Here is a 14,032-nt window from a genome sequence, read left to right as displayed (position 1 = left end):
TATCCAAAGCCTCTTGGAAGGAGGAAGGGACTATGATTGTTTGTCATCAATGGGCAGTGGTGTAATAAATGTAGTCAAAGAATGCAGCATTCACAGAAATGTTCAGGGTGCTTCAGTTAGTCAACAACCTGGAGGTGCTTAGAGGGCACAGTGCTTCCTCAGCCCTGTCTTGTGTTCTTCATAAGCTATGGTTTGGATGTGAATTATCCTCCAAGGGCCCACATGTTTAACCTTTGCTTCTCAACCAGACACTACTTGGAGGTGGTGGGAACTCAAGAGACATGGGTGAGTTGGGAGGTCTTCCCATCAAGGGGGGAAGAGTGGTTTTGGCATGGATGCTGGACCCTTAGCCCTGAGGTAAAGTGGTTTCTCCATATGCTGCTGCTAAAGCGCTGTCCATTTCACGGGCTCCAAAGCATCAGGGACTGACTAATCACAGTCTGAAAACCCAATACCTGTGAGTCAAAGTAAACCTTTTTCTCTTTATAAGTTGATTGTTTCAGATATTTGTTACAGTAGCAGAAGCTTATTAATACAACACCTCATCATCTGTATCCTTTGTGGTACCCTCTGCAATAAACTAAAAATCATTAATTAATGCTTCTTTGAGTTCTGTGACAAAGTGCAGCAAATTCTTCAAATCTAATAAAGGAGTCACGGGAATGATACTTTTTAGCTGAAAAGTCTTTCAAAACTATAGTATATTTATAATTTCTAGCTAAGAACTCTTTCACAAGTATAGTATAGTACACTCATTAGTTATCTGATGTGGGAGACAGTTTTGTGGGACTGAGCTGTCAGTCTATGGGATATAACAGTACTTTCAGGTAGGTAGCATAAGTATTGAATTGTACTATAGGATGGTCCCTCTCCCCTAAGTATTAGCCAAGTGTATTCTCACACATAATGCTTTAGTGAAGAAGGGCACCAAAGTATTCTGTTTTCAAGAGTGTAGTCAGATATATTGTGTTTGTTTTTTCTGTATCCCCTCAGACAATTGATAATATTGACTTAGTGCTTAATAGAAGGCCACACACTGAGAACTTTGTCTCTCATAAAACACAGGAAAGAAAAAGAAAACAAAGATGAAGTGGGCAATGAGCCGCTCCACTCTCATCCCTTTGAATTTCAGACCGGGTAAGTTTAGTCCACCTGCTTTTTGAGGTACTTTCTGATGAATGTTTTCATGACCTCTTCCTCGTTATCTGGCTGGTAAGAAGCAGCCATTGTGTCTATTAAAAATAATGCAAAATCTAGTAGATAGAGTTAAGGTTTTCATCAAACACAGAATTCTAATATGAGTAGAATTTTGGGGGGTATCTGGCCATGATCACTGAAAATACTAAAAAGAAAGATTTGGATTGTTCTGGTTAATTAACCAATTCTAAACTGTTAGTATAGTCTATTGGTTTTCAAATTTTCTATTTACTCTTGAAATTTTACATTTTTTCATTTATTGAAGTTTATTTACTCCCATATTGTGACAAATAATTAAAATAAAAGCGCCCAATAGATTTTTCCCAGAATACACAATGTACTAAGCATCAATTTTTAATATGAGCAGCAAGCAAAAGTTGTCTTTTATGACAATATCATTAAGTCTAATTGCTGCCTTCATAATAGAAGTATTTATGCATTAATATTCTCAATAATATTTTTGGGCTAGTCTTACTACCATCACCAATTCCTTGTCTTAAACCAGTACATTTTGTTTCATTATCTGTCACCTCAAACTGAGCATAAAAATATTACTACAAAATTTTTTTAGATTTGCTTACATGTATATATAGTGTGTACCACATGTGTGCCTGGAGCCCACAGAGGTCAGAAGAGGGTGCCAGATCCTCTGGATCTGGAGTTGTGGATGGCTGTGACCCACGTGGGGGCTGGGAACTTAACCCTGGTGCTATACAAGAATAACACGTGCTCTTAACTGCTGAGTCATCCTCCAAAATATTATTTTAATCATATTTAAATAATTTATATATCTGAAACAAATATATTAAACAGCATGTAGGAACCAAAGAGAGAACACATTTAGTTAGTGCCAGGAATCCATGCAGAAGAATCATTTTTCATAACCTTTGGCTTTTCATTACTTTTGGAAGGGCTAGCACAAGCAACTCCATCTTGTTGGTTTGAGACAGGGTCTCATCATGAAGACTAGGCTGGGACAACACCTTGGCCAGGACTTTTTAGACCTTTGGTCTTCTATTTTAAACCTAATCTCACTTCAGAACCCTCAAAGATGGACTTGGGGGTTATTTGAATCTCTTTGCCCCTCTTATCAATGTGGCCACATTGATTAACTCTCCTTTTACTGCATTCCACTAAATAAATAGATAAATAAATGTATATGTTCTCCAAATGAAAGTTATCTGTTTTATTGACAATTATTCACTATTTGAGTTTAGATAGCTTAAAAGGGGAAGATATTAAGTTAATAAGAGAGAAAAGAAATATATATGTGTATCTCTATATCTATCTATCTATCTATCTATCTATCTATCTATCTATCTATTCATCTATCTATCTATCTATCTATCTATCTATCTATCTATCTATCTATCTATCTATAGGGCACCTATGGAATTTTTAGCATTTGAATCAATTTTCAATTTGAAATTAAGGAAAGGGACACCAGTGTCCAGCTCTTAGGTTAGCAGCAATGTTGACAAGATTTCCAAGAATGATGACTGGAATGGAATGCACAGGTCAGTTCTGAGACCACAAGTAGAGTCTGAGCCAAACCGCTGTTCTGGAAAATCTTGGGGAGCCTTGGACTCCCTGACTCTTTGCAGAGACATGTGCTGTTCCCCCTCTGTGGCACATTTAGTGACATTTTCATCAAGCAAAAGCCTTCCTCAGCCAACACACTCTATAACACGCAATGAATCAAGACATAAAAAGAACAAGGGACATTCTAGTGGAAAGACCACAGACTTAAGCCAGTGCCAAGCAGATGCTGGTTACAAATGTAACGCACAACATGCTGCCTTAGGAAATGGAAGTGTCGCGCTCACTCATCGATTTTAATTAGTGTCAGAGTCATGCACCCAGTGTCCCCACGTTCTGACCAGTAAGGGAAGGACAAATAACGGAAGAGCATAAGCAGAGACCACAACTCCGGCAGCCATAACAATTAATGAGGCCACCACACAGTGGTTTCGGTTATGATCTTCAGGGATCCCATTTATTATCTAACCCAAAGGGATCAATAAACATTTTATAGGGACCTTTAGATGCTGGGATTTGTAAAATGAAGGAGCCAGCTACAGCCTCTGGCCTCAGGAAGCCCATGGCTTTCGTCCTTTTCTCTCCGTTTCTTTCTTTCTTTGTTTCTTTATTTAATTTAATTTATTAATTTATTTATTTTGGCAATAATCTGTAAAAGGAGTGGCCAAGGACTAGGGGAGCAATACAGCACCCTCACAAGAAGCTTCTTGGGGAAAACGACTCTGTGAGACAGTGACAAGTTTAGGACAATAAGCAATGGTGAAGAAAGACAAATGCCAGTGAGTCAACAACACTACTTCAAGACATCACCTGTGGAGACAGAACTGTAGTGTGCTGGCTGTGGGTTGAATACACAAGCTGACATGACCTATAGATACAGAACTATGATGTGCTGCCTGTGGGTTGAATATGTGAGTTGACATGACCTATAGATACAGAACTGTGATGCACTGGCTGTGGATTGAATATATGAATTGACATGATCTATGGATACAGAACTGTGATGTGCTGGCTGTGGACTGAATACGTGAATTGGGATATGTTGAGTTGGGGATGAAATCAGTACACCTTGAGAAGGATCTCGCTGAAAGACATTTTGATTATGCAAACACTAAAGAGCTTTGAGGTGGAGTGCCCCCCCTGCTGGACTTGTTCAAGAACAGGTTCCTACCAGGAGATCAACTGCAGTATAACCTCTGCTGTACTTTCTCTGCTTGTACTTTCCACATGAAGCATGTATCTGGACCTCAGTCATACACTGTGTGTAAAACAAGGGTCTGTCTGTTTACATGTAAGGGGTTAAACCAGCACCTACATACAAATAATTTTCTTCAAGTAACTACTAAATATTAGTCTTCCTGTTATTATTGTTGTCATTCTTATTAGTAGGCACTGGCTTCACAGTGGGGCATGCCTTTCCCACGGATAACTCAGCATTGCCTTTCTATCAGGACTTGGGGAGTTATGGCACTTCATTCTGGACAGTATGCAGACATAGGCCTGAGTACTCTGCTTAGGTATTCCTATAGGCTACATGCAGTTAGTAGATTTTCCTTCCCCAAAGGACCCTGGGGATGAGCTTTCAGTGGAGTATAGTATAGGAATGTAAGCAATTCAATCTGAGACTAAACACACTCAATCCCAGTTCTCCAATTCTAGTATTATTAAGGGAACAAAAGTGGGGGGATTAATGTTCTGGCCAATATTGTAATTCCCCACTTGTGTAAGAACGGCAGTTACAACCAGTCCCTAAGGAATGGTGGAGACACAAGTCGGGAGAACACAGTTCTTCATATGCTAACCCTTTTCCACAATGCTGGAAGGCATGCAAAGCGGGACACAGAGTACCTAATACAGAGTAAGTGCTGGGTAATGAGAACTACTGCATTACTGTTAATATATGTTAACGACAACGATAATGATGATGCCGTAACTGTCGTGAAATGCTCGTCTCAAGCTGTCCTTTGAGAGGGTTTGTTTCCTCCCTGGGGCAGCTTAATTGCCCTCCACCCAGCGGCTGTGGATACTGTGCTTCCATCCCTTCCTGCCATGGCTTATTTGCTTGTGTTCAAGGGTACACAATACATTCCCCAGGGCAAGTATGATTGCTTTAATGTTTTTGAGCTGTTAGGAGCACAGGAGATGGTCCCTAGTAGAGCAATGCGATTTGCAAAACTACCAATGTTTTCAATGTCTGTGTGGGGCCCACAAGAGAATCAAACATTCTAGAAGTAGAATCTCTATTTGGAAACTTTCAAATTTGTTGAGGACTTTTTCGTATTGATAAAGCCTATTTATTCTTGAAAATAGTCTATAAAACTTTTCTTCTTAGATCTCGACCTCGGAAATCCTTCAGACACACGCCTGCTTTTCTTTTATTCGTTGTAAAATTATAATCTCTATTGCCAATGAGTACTTTTCTCCTTCCAGTTTACATTTGCAAAAGGCTCAGTATCAAATTCACTGTGTGGATAATGACTCAGACCACTCTGCGACCCCCAAAGGGTTGTTGTGATGGGAATATTAAAAGTGCAATGCACTATTTAAACCCTGAATTTATAATATGCTTAAAATGCACTTAGGCACCACACTAGGCATTGTTTTTTTATGGTTTTTCCCACTTAACTCTCACAACAACCATCTGGATAGTTATTATTATAAGTTACACATGGTCAGTGAGGGATTTGATCTCTGATTTATTTAACTCAGGAAGTTAAATAGCTCTTCTTAGGCTACCTCGCAATTATAGATTAGAGCTTATATGTGAATGGGAGCCACACTCTAATTTCACTTACTTCATTGTTTCTCAAACTTGCCAAGCCATCAAGATGTCTATGGCATTTATTACATCTATACTCCAAGGCCTTGACTTAAGGAATCCCTGAGGCACTGGTGGGTGTGGATATCACAAAGCCCTATGCATATGTTTATCATTTCCTTCCTCCCTCTCCATTTCAGCAAAATCTTGTGACAAGAAGCATATGGGAAACTCTTCAAGTGCATCCCCTGGGCCCACTTTTCAGGTTGCCCCATGATACACCCTACCCTGTGCTCATCAGAAGGAATTTGATGAATTAGTAGAGTGACTAATATGAATGCTTCAGACATTCTAGAAAGCACATTGGTAGAACCAGGTTGATGAAGGTTTGGGCAGAAATGCCCTCCAGGAGTTGGTGTATGCGGAACCAGGTAAGATGTGTGGCACCCTCTGAGCCAGGCCTCTTCCCTACCACTGTCAGCAGTTGGTACCAGGTGGATTCTATGGCTACAATTGCCCCTTTTGGTCCCTTGGCACCCCAAATCCCATCATGGTTTAAGCTAGAATTTCTTCCCTTTTGTGAGTCATTAAATTAATTGAATTCCCACCCATAGTTTCTCTGAATTAAACTACATTATCTTTTTTTGTCTTTTTTAAAGTGTAATCAAATTTTTACTTGGAGACAAAATAGGCATTACCTAAAACAAATACATTTTAAGACCAGTTGCAGATGCTTGTGATGAGGAAAATAGTGGAGCAAAATGTCATAAAAGATGAGTGAAATAGTATTAATTCATCTAACATGTAAATGTTCTGAAGCCTTTGCAATCATAACTTATGAAATATTCTTTGTAAGGAAAGTTCTGCCAAAGTATAGAATGTAGAAATTAGTACCCAATGTACTCATTCCTTATAATTTTATTATGTTTACAAAATTGTATATAAATAGAAATGATGAAAATACAATGAAATGATGGGTGTAGGCTAAATGTCAATCTGTGTTCTGTATTTAAAAGATAGGCTTGTGGTAATTTGGGACAATCTTGTCCTCTCCACTAAGGGGCAAACTCTACTTAGATCAAGTACATTGCTGATGTAGAAAACATGGATTCATTGTTGCAGTGAATATAAGACAAACTGTATTTTGATATTGTTGTGGAGTACCCCAATTCTAATTATTTGTTAACTTTGTAAATACTCTCTAAGCGTGCCTGAGCTGGCCTACCCTGGTAATCAGATTTATCTCTGGCATAGAGGGACTGATGGGCAAGTTTCCTGTCTAACTTCAAGCTTTGCCTATCCCTTTTCCTGTCTTCAGCGCTCTGCTTGGGGAGTTCACAAATATCCTTCCTCCCAGTACAGTTTCTGCAAAAACCAAGGACATCTGCTTGCAATTAAAGACAGATACCAGAATCTGATTTTTCAACTACAGCTTGTTGCGTTATAAAGTATAAGTTAATTTTGAAAAGCACGGTGGTGGTGGTGGTGGTGGTGGTGGTGGTGGTGGTGGTGGTGGTGGTGTGGTGTGTGTGTTTTCCACAAGGAAAATGAAGAGGAACCACCTTACAATCAGAAATTTCAAGGAGACTTTGCAGAAGGGAGCTGTGGGCCAGCTGAGACCCAGCGTTCATTTTCCTTGTGAAAAGCCCCCCTTGCAATTTCCTGAGCTTTCTCTTCCCGTGACTAACAAGAGTTGGGAAGCATCCTACCCAGCCGTCCCACCTCCGAAGCTGCTTTTCATTATGAGCATCAGCAGGGGTGTGAACCCCAGGCCACAAAGCAACAAGCAATGAGGTATGCCATGTAATAGCAGGAACCCAGATCAATCCTATGCTAAAAGCAACAGCCGGAATCACAAGTTGGCACCGGGTCAAGATCAACCCCTGGAAAGACAATGAAATAGGAGTAGAAAAACAAACCGAGAGCATAATGTAAAGTCAGACTGAAGTGTGTGGAGGACAGAAGTTGTTCCTTCTTCGTAATGTTGTTTGAGATACCTTTAACACATGTTAATTCATCCACTGAAAAAGCGGCAGAGAAAGGCTGATTTAATTAAGCGGAAACCTCAGTTAATTAAGCGGGTGACTCACGGATGGTGGCTCTCCCCAGTTCCCTGTTCAGTGACATCATGTCTTCAACTTGAAGTTATCCAGAGTGGGAATATTTACACCATGCAACGTCAGGCAGGGCCCACTCATGTTGCATGCTGTGCAAATCCCACCTGCCTTTCAATGTCAGTGTGAATAGCTTCTCCTAAGAAGAACTGCTTATTTGTTTCAGTTGGAATATAATCTCTTCGCTCTTTGTATTTCTCCAACACTGACAAAAATCATCTGGGCTATGGCATTTGCTATTTCTTATACCTTAGTTCTCAGACATGTCCAATAAAAAATACCCCTCCCAGACTGAAGGTCAGGACTGTTCTCACGTGTCCCGTCCTCGCTTTCCCCGTGGCGTGCCATAACACCCTTTAAATAGTGTGGGTGTCTAGTACATAGTTACAAATTTATTGAGTGTCTCAGTTTCAGGACACACGACAAGGTATTATGACTTTGTTAGTGTTCTGAATTTACCGTCTAGTTTACGATCTCTGAGGTTTCAACCTACACAAAAGAGAAATTATATAAAGTTTATCATTAGATCTTATAATAGATTTGGGCCACGAACAGTCAAAATCTGGGGCAAAGTGAGCAGACTTCAACCCACTTTCATGATGTTTCATCCTATGTTAATATCTCAGGCTTTCAAAGTGAAGGCAGGAAATAATAGCAAAACTGGACTGCTTAACTCTCTTAACTCCCATTTTTGTTGGCGATGGATGTATTTTCCTTAGCACAGTGGTCTTAAGACACTGAGGTGCCGGATTCCTGTTTGTTTACAGTGGCAACTCTCAGTCTTGGGAAATGATTGACAAATTAGTGGATCTTCTTGTTTGGACTCAGAGACACGCAGAAGCCCAGCTTGTCAAGGGTGTCTTAAGAAAGGACATACTTTGGCAGAGGTTTTAAGGTGTGTCTTTCCCCCGTAGGCACAGTCGTCTTTCATAAACAGGTTGGTCTGGGTAGCTGCCACTCTGCTTCTCGTTTCTCAGCTCTGCTTGTCAATTTCTACCAAGAAGGTTTTTGAACAAGCTCCTATTTTCTTGGGAAATAGATATTTCTGAGCTAGAGAAAGTGCTTTGGAGTTAGAACTGCTGTGTGGGGGCAGAGTGTGTTGGCTTCTGCCCCCAGATGCTAGGGACACCATGGTAGAGAGCAGATGGAATTCAGCTGCCTTGGACCCCATGCTTCAGTGCATGTGTGGTGGGGAGGTTAAGGAGAGAAGCAAACAGGTATGTAATATAATTCCAGGTTGGAGTTCAGAATAGTAAGTAACACACAGACAAAAGAAACCCACTGTAGACCATAGTCTGGTAATGAGCCACATATATTTTGTGAAACAACATTTCAGGCCAAAGAACAAATATATAGGTCCTGAAATACATTTGGGGAGTAGCAGAGGATTGTGTGGCAGGAGCAGAGGGGGTGATAGGGAGGACAATACTTGCGGTTGCAGAGATGCCAGAGGCCAGGTCTGCTTGCAGCTGGAAGAAGGCTTTGTGGACAATTAAGAACCAGAGTCCATGAAATGGACCCCAATGAAATGGAACTCCGACAGACTCCCACTGTGGTGTGACCATCCCACCTCAGCCCTTCACTGCAGCAGTTGTGAAAAGGGAGCTGCTGGGAATGAGTCTCCAGGCCATGAGGTTTATGGTTTTAATTAAGTCCTTTTAGGCTGGAGCACTTTGTTTGGGATATAGACACAGACCAGTGGAGCATGTTGGTCCGAAGTATATTTACTGAATACCTAGCAAGCACAAAGGGAGTGAGTAGATTAACACAGATCCCAAGTTGCTCTTCTCTCTGCTTCTCTAGAAGTATCCTTAGACCCAGACTAAGGAATTTAGTTGCTGTATAGCACATTCTTGGTTTTAGGTCTTTGCTTCCCTTCTATTATTTATTTTGCTTTTTATAGAATGGAAAGGTCAGAGAAAATTCTCAATTATGGAGGAGAGTTAATAACTGGGGAAATGAAATGAAAGTGCTCGGCAGAAATCCAGGCACATGCTGATTCTGTGAATGAATACAATTAAGATCCATGCCATTCATTGAGAGCATGAGTATTGTCCTGTATTGTCGCTTGCATTGTTTAATCTGCATGTGCTTATATTCTCACCCCTCTAAATTCTATTTCAGCCTGTTGAAAGAACCATATTTCATTCTTTCTGACCCTTCACACAATAGACCATCAATCAAAATTTATAATACAATGACTATCTGACCTTTTGTTCTAATACCCTCTTAAAATTAATATCTGTCTGGTACTGTTTATTACTACTTGTAAAGAAAACACCTTAGTGGAAAGGTTCTATTTTATGTGTATGGATGTTTTCCTGCTTGTCTGTCTTACCTGCATGTATATCTGTGCACCATGTCTATGTCTGGTGCCTGAGCTGGCCAGAAGAGGGGGTTGGATCCCCAGGGACTGGAGTTACAGATGGTTGTGAGCAGCCATGTGCATGCTGGGAATCGAACCAGGGTCCTCTAGCAGAGCATCCAGTGCCCTCAACCCCTGAGCCATCTCTGTAGTCCCCGTGGGAACATTTTCTACATGTGTCACATTTGTAGCAAAATGACAGAAAGCTTTAATAAAGCCTCTCTCAAACATTTAAACCATTTTACATTCATTCACTCATTCATTATTTTCCGAATGCTAATTTCAGAAAGGAATTGTTAAAAATCTGCTTTATGGCTAATAGGGAAGTGACAACCATAAGATCTTATAGTAGAAAATGGAAATTCTGCCCAAAGTGAGCATAATGTCATGGTCACTGGTCACTGTGAGCATGTATCTTGGCCTGATGCTGTTTTTTTTTTTTTTTTTTTTTTTTTAAATCTTAGCTTTTCCCCTTTTGCACTTTATGGCATCTTTTATGGTATTGTGGCTTAAATATAAATCTAACTTTATATTAACAATTAAAATTAAAATCAAAATAGTTAATCAGACCACAAACTATTATTTAAATGTGAAATTATACTGGGCATATTTTTTTCTTTTTAGGCCATTTTCTTTCTGGAAGGAGTATATTAAAAAGAAAAGTAGTTGTATATCTTTGCAGCTATAAGGTAGATGAAGTGTTAAAATGGAGAACATGAGTTTTGTTTTCCTTGTTTGAATTACATTTAATTTGTTGATGATATGTTATGAACAGAATCAAAAGCCTTATTGATAATCCATATGGGCCTGGCTTCTTTGGCCATCGATGCCTGGCACAGTGCATCTTTGTGTCAGCCCAAAGGGGCACCTTGCCCATAGGCTTTTGGCAGGACAAGAACAGCATATAGCTTTAAATGTTCCCTGGTTCAATGTGGGAAAAGCAGCAGCTAGCCAAGCTCAGAACAGAGTTTTCATTGTACTGCGGCCAGAAGGTGAAGGGGAACAGGGAGAGTGTGTGTGTATGGGGGGAACGCCTGTGGAACTTGTATCCTGCAGGACTTTCTGGTGGATGTAAGCTTAAAAGACATACAAAGATATCTTTGGTTAGAGGGAGTAAAGAATGATTTAGGATCCCTATAATTTAAATTTAGGATATGCAGCAAATCGTATCTGTATTTCCTGGTTGCAGCGAATATTACTGAAGAGCAGCTAAAATAATATGTATGAACAGTCACACCCCAACAGTGTCGTATTTCCTCCCTACATTCCCCAACTTCCAACCCTTCACTCAGCAATAAATTAAGTCAGAACAGCTCAACACATTCTCTTCTGTCTATGTCCAGCACTAGGTTGTAGCCCAAGCTTCTAGCTTCTCCTGCCTAGAGTATCAAGAAGTTTCTATTAGCCTGTAAGCCTTCAGTGGAATATCTCAATCGACAAATGTCCTCATAAGAAAGTGAGCACACAGAGAAAAGAGATCTGTAGAGGTCAGAACACCTGGAACACCGACATAATTTTAAACAAGAATCACGGGGAAGTTGTTTCTCCTTCTAAAGATGAACATCTTCGAAAGAATACAACTCTCACCTAGAAAGCACATATTATTGTTGGCTTGTAAAGAGTTTCACTCATAGTAACTTCTCTGCTACTCCCAGATTGTGAAGTTCTTATCTGAATGGCTGTCTCTATCTCCTGGGTTTGCCTTCTCTCCTGAATCTACTTCAGTTGTGTTTCTGACCGTTCCCATCTTTGAAACCGGTCCTTGTCAAATCTAATGGTGCTGTTTCAGTTTTTATATTTCTCAACAATTCAGATGCCCCTCATTCAGGGGGCGACTACTGCCTAAAAACATCAGCAGCTTTGCTTAGCTTTCACAATGTGCAGTTTGCTGACTTTCCTCCTACCACCCGCCACCACCGCTCTTTTTGGTCTCCTTTAGGGGACCCCCTTTTTTATCTTTTTTTTTTAACCTGTCCTTTAAGGATTGACCTGTCATGGAACTCTTCTCTCTGCTACTTCAGCTATTGTTTTTCCTGAAAAACGACTCTCTTCATGTCTAGTAGCTTTACATATCACCTCTTTAGCGGTGGTGCCAAATTTCTATGTTTAGTTTAAGTATCTCCATTAAACTTTAGATTCTACTCAGTCTCTTCGGTTTCTTCATGTGATGTCCAGTTGGTATCTATCCTAACACAAAACCCGAGTACTGTGGGAGCCCGTTTTTAGGCTCCTGTGGCTTTCTTTACCCAGCAGGTCTGTATAGAGAGGATGACCAGGACCACGGGCCTGAGTGCAGGTGTCTGAGATGGTCTGCACTTGGCTGTGCTGGGGGAGGTTTTTTGTTCTACCCATTGGTGTTTTTTAATAAATGCCTTAGGACAGAGACAGTCAGGGCCCATTGGAATAGGTTCCAGGCCCTCTCGATGATATCCTGTATTTTCTATCTGTTTATCTCCACAATCTAAATCCTTCTATCTAATATTTCCTGCTGCTCACACTCAAGAAAACTCTGGGGAACTGTGGGGTTGGTGGGTAAATGCCCCACAGAGTACCCTGGCAGAACCTGTTCCTTCTCGGTACTACATTATCTCTGTAGATTCTTCCATCACCCACCCCGGCATCTAAGCCAGAGACAGTGCCATCTTTTTCTCTTCACCTTCTCTAACTCCCAGTGCCTCATTGACTCCAGCACAAGTTATGCCATTTTCTTTTCAAAACGTTTACTTCTCTGCACATCCTGTGTGTCCAGGCTTTGAAGTGGTTTCCTGTTTCTCACACATACACTTCTTTTCTTGCTAAATTAATCACCTAAACATTAAAACTAATTTAAAGTATAAACCAGATTATACTTTATTGTCTAAAAATTATCCACTGGCTTCCCATGCACTCAGCAAGTTCAAACTCCTCGCGTGGCCACATAGTTACAGCTTGCCCAGCCTGCCTTGCCCGCTTCCTCCTCCTCTTTCTTTGAAATAAAGTCACTCTATTCTAGTTAATTCACAAACAAAAGCATGGCACAGCTGGGTTAAGGAAGCTACTCAAACATATGGCCAGTCTCAAACTCTTTATATCTCAGTGAACTTCTGTGTAGTTAGCGTGGCCATTCTGAATTGGTCAATCCTATCAATTCACTATCAATTACATTTTCATTCACTTACCCACCTCAAAAAGAAAAAATATGAAATCCAAACTAGAAAAATAACCTTTTTGAAATGAAGAATAGCTTTATATCATCTGTCATGATTCATATATCTCTTTGTTTGCCTATCATTGCACATCATCTAATTTTATCCCCCTTCCTTCTTCTTAAAAGAATCCCAACTTGTTTAGCCAGTTATTCCTCACCTAAGCTCACCTTGGCTGAAAGAAGCTGAGCCAACTTTCTACTCCAATAGATGCAACTGGGCTGAGGATATTCCCGTCTTCCTCTGGTTGTAGAAGAGGCAGTACAATGGGAATGTTACTTCTGGAAAGTGTAAGAAAAAAACTACACATGATAGTGTAGTCTCTTTGCTTCACATATTTCATCCCAGCCCCGAAGGTGAAGCTGATACCCTCAAGAGGCCAAAGGCAAAACAGCTTTTGGGAAATGAATTGGGAGTACCTAGACTTAGTCGATCCTTTAGGCTGTCCATCCTCTGGCTGTCCAGTCACTCGAATGAGTTGGTTTACTTGCTGCTTCAGTCAGCTTGAATTATGCTTCTGTTATTTGCCCCATTCTTGACTGATGCATTCCAAAACGGGCCCTAGTCTACTGCTCTACCTTCTTGTGCCGATATCTTTTCGGTGTTAGGCTCAACCCTTAAATGTGCCAACCTTATTACAGCTTTAGCTCTTGCTGCTTCTAGCTTGTGAGCGGTCTTTGTGTTACTAGTTCAGGTTTGGGCTCAAATCAAACCTTCTCAGTGAAACTTGTTCCTGCTAAACAACCTAAGAGACCTTCTTAGTCACTTCTACTGTAGCATAACGTTTATATTCTTCACAGCTCTTGTTTATCTTTGTGTTAAGGTGTTTAACTATTTACTTTTGTTGTGTGTGTGTGTGTTTCTATTATCTCCT

The 14,032-nt window shown here is 40.4% G+C and overlaps 1 protein-coding gene across 5 annotated transcripts in view; it reads right to left on the bottom strand.

Moving 5' to 3' along the window:
* The window catches only part of Ghr (growth hormone receptor), a 249,801-nt gene that overhangs the window by 71,131 nt on the left and 164,638 nt on the right, over positions 1-14,032 (bottom strand). The gene's annotated exons all lie outside the window — the stretch shown is intronic.

Source organism: Peromyscus maniculatus, chromosome 15, assembly GCF_049852395.1.
Source record: "Peromyscus maniculatus bairdii isolate BWxNUB_F1_BW_parent chromosome 15, HU_Pman_BW_mat_3.1, whole genome shotgun sequence".
Taxonomy (NCBI): domain Eukaryota; kingdom Metazoa; phylum Chordata; class Mammalia; order Rodentia; family Cricetidae; genus Peromyscus; species Peromyscus maniculatus.
Note: the sequence above shows the minus strand (reverse complement) of the source record. Positions and strands in the feature narration are given on the sequence as shown.